General features: G+C 38.1%; 1 pseudogene; it reads left to right on the top strand.

Annotated features, from left to right (window-relative positions):
* The first annotated feature begins 1,998 nt into the window (after positions 1 to 1,998).
* On the top strand, positions 1,999 to 3,660 carry LOC105808936 (annotated as a pseudogene).
* The last annotated feature ends 2 nt before the right edge of the window (positions 3,661 to 3,662 follow it).

The following is a 3,662-nucleotide window of genomic DNA, read 5'->3' as shown; positions in this document are numbered from 1 at the left end:
AAGGTCAGAAAGAGAGATATGAAATTACACTATTTTAAGGGTTTCATACATTATATGAAGTGGCAGACTATCACTTGAAGGGAGACTGAGAAGTTAAACATGTACACAAGAAACTCTATATCAACCATGGAAAAATAAAAGTTATAGATAATAATACAATAAAGACAAAACTTAATAATTAAGCATACCATATTATTCAAAATAAGGTAGATAAAGAAGAAAAAGGGATCAAATGATCATTTTAAATGGAAAGAGTTTAAAGACAAAAACTCAATGACAGATTGTCAGGCTGTACCTAAAATCAAGAGCCAACTCTATGTTGCCTGTGGAAATGTGCTTTAAACACAAAGGAATTGATAGGGTAAAGACAAGAGAATAAACAAATATATGCCATTATAATAAATATCAAAAAATTTTAATGGCTGTATTAATAAAAACTAGATTTTATGCTAAAATAGTACTAAGGATAAAGAAGGTTATTTCATAATAATGTATGTCAATTTAACAAGAAGACAGCAATCCTCACCCTTTACAACCAAATAACAGATCTTCAATTGTGGGAAGTAAAAACTGATAGAACCTCAAGGAGAAGTGAACACATTTGAAATTATAGTTGGAAATTTCAGTACCACTCTCTCAATGTTTAATATAGTAGAGAAAAAATATTAGTAAGGATACAGAATATTTTAACAACACTATTAACTAACTTAATCTAATTGGCATTTATAGACCTATATGCTCCACCCAACAGCAGAAGAATACACTCTCCTTTCAAGTGCACACAGAACTTTTACTGAGATTAACTATAACCTGGGACAAAAAACAAATGTAAATAAATTTAGAAATACTCAAAACATACAATTATTGACATTCATTCTGGATAAAATCTTTAAGTAAAGTAGGAATCGTCCAAATATCCAGTGATCCCTCAATCTAATAAAAACCATATACCAAAAAACCTACAGCTAGTATCATACTTAATGATAAGAGACTGATGCTTTTTCTCTAACATTGGAACAAGGCAAAGATGTCTATTCTTACTACTTCTTCAACATAGTACTAGATGCCTTAGTTAGTGCAATAGTGAAGGCAGGAAAAAACAAAAGTGATTCGCCTGGGAAAAAAAGAAATAAAAGTATTTTTCAGATGACATGCTATCTATTTAGACAATCTCAAGAAATCTATCAAATGATTGCATAAGTAATAATTGAATTTAGATGGTTTATAGGTATAAAATTAACACAGAGTGTGTGCATGTGTATGTGCGTGTGTGCATGTGTGTGTGTTATGTGTAGTGAACAGAACAAGTAGAAACTCAAAAACACTATACTGTTGAAAGCAACCCCAAAAACATACTTAGGCATCAATATCACTAAATATGTACAGAATGTTTATGCTGGAAATTACAAAATATTAATGAAAAAAGACCCAAATAGGAAGGAAGACATTATCTTGCTCATAGAATGAAAGACTCAACATAGCAAAGATGTCAGTTATTCTCCAATTAATACATAGATGTAAATAAATTCATATCAAAATCTCACAAAGTTTTTTTTTGTAAATATTAGCAAACATTCTAAATTTTATATGGAAAGGCAAATGAACTAAAGTAGCTATTAAAAAAAAAAAGAACAATGAAATTGGAGCAATCACACTACCTGACATTAAGATTTAGTGTATAGCTACAGTAGCTAAGAAATTGCAGTATTTTGAAGGATGGAGATACATATCAAAGAAACAGAATAGAGTCTAGAAATAGACCCAGACAGTAAGAGCCAAAACGTTTTTTGATGAAGGTATAAAAGGCATTCAGTGGAAACCTAAGTTTTAATTTCATGATGTTGGTTGTATAGCCAACACACACACATACAATATAACCTCAACTTAAACTTCACACCTTATACAAAAAGAAACTCAAATGGACCATTTACCTAAATTATAAAAAGTAAAACTATAAAACTTTTATTCAGCCTTTGCATTCTCACTCCTTCTCCCAACATGGCAGCCTCAGCAAAAAATAAAAATAAGAAGGGGAAGACTATCTCTCTGACAGACTTTCTGGCTGAGGATGGGGGACTGGTGGAGGAAGCACCTATGTCCCCAAACCAGTCATCTGGACTGATGAAACAGATGACCTGGAAGGAGATATTTCAACCACTTGGCACAGCAATGATGATGATGTGTACAGGACACCTCCAATTGACTGTTCCATCCTTCCCACTGCTCCACGGGCTGCTCGGGAAGCCAATATCGACCATAGACATCTTCCCAAATTGCCACCCTAAACTGCTATTCTAGGCAACCTGCCCTAAGAGGTGATAGAAGAATTGATTAAGTAATTCATTAGAGAATTAAATACCAGTGCAGTGCGGTTGCCCCATGAATCCAGAAATCCAGAGAGGCTGAAAGGTTTTGGTTATGCTGAGTTTGAGAACCTGAATTCCCTGCTCAGTGCCTTGAGTCTCTAGGTAACAGGAGAATTCGAGTGGACGTTGCTGATCAAGCTCAGGATAAAGACAGGGGTGATCGTTCTTTTGGCCAGGATAGATACTGGGAGTCTGACAAAACAGATACAGACTCGAGAGCCCATCCTGTCACAGACACCTTTGATGGCTACCCGCCTAGAAGAGGTGATGATAGCTTTGGAGACAAGTATCAAGATCATTATGATTCAGATCGGTATCATGATGGGTATTGGGACATGGATGGATATGGGGGCCGGGATCGCTATGATGACCAAAGTAGCAGAGAGTACGATAGAGGTTACGATTCCAGGATAGGCAGTGGCAGAAGAGCATTTGGTAGTGGGTACTGCAGAGATGATAACTACAGAGGAGGCAGGACCACTATGAAGACCAATAGGACAGACGAGATGACAGATCATGGAGCTCCAGAGATGATTACTCCTGGGATGATTATGGGTGTGATGATAGAGGTCCCCCCACAAAAACCCAAACTGAATCTAAGGCCTCGGAGTACTCCCAAGGAAGATGATTCCTCTGCTAGCACCTCCTAGTCCAGTCCAGCGGCTTCTATCTTTGGAGGGGCAAAGCCCATTGACACAGCTGCTAGAGAAAGAGAAGTAGAAGAACTACTACAAAAGGAACAGGACAAATTGCAATGTCAGCGGGATGAGCGGAAACTAGAACGATGGCCTCGGGAGAGATACCCAAGCTGGTGTAGTGAAGAAACTCAGGAACAGGGAGGGTCGAGGATAGGAAGTGAATCATCGAAGACTGGGACCTCAGCCATATCTTGCAGAAATGTGTGAAGGAGAGAGAGTGAGAAGTCTCTAGAAAATAAAATAGTAAGAAGGAAGACTGTCACTCTCCAACTTCTAAGCCTCCCAAACCTGATTGGCCCCTAAAGGTAATGCCAGCCCCTCCACCAAAGGAGAATGCTTGGGTGAAGTGAAGTTCTAAACCTCCTTCTCAATCTCAGAGCTCAGACACAGAGCAGCAATCCCCTACAAGTGGCAGGGGGAAACTAGCTCCAGCTCAGCCATCTGAGGAAGGACCAGCAAGGAAAGATGAAAATAAAGTAGATGGGATGAGTGTCCCAAAAGGCCAAACTGGGAACTCCAGTCATGGTCCAGGAGATGGAGGAAACAAAGACCACTGGAAGGAGTCAGATAGGAAAGATGGCAAAAAGGATCCAGACTC

This window comes from Propithecus coquereli, unplaced genomic scaffold, assembly GCF_000956105.1.
Source record: "Propithecus coquereli isolate 6110/MARCELLA unplaced genomic scaffold, Pcoq_1.0 Scaffold184, whole genome shotgun sequence".
Classification (NCBI taxonomy): Eukaryota; Metazoa; Chordata; class Mammalia; order Primates; family Indriidae; genus Propithecus; species Propithecus coquereli.
This window is presented reverse-complemented; position numbering and strand designations above follow the sequence as displayed.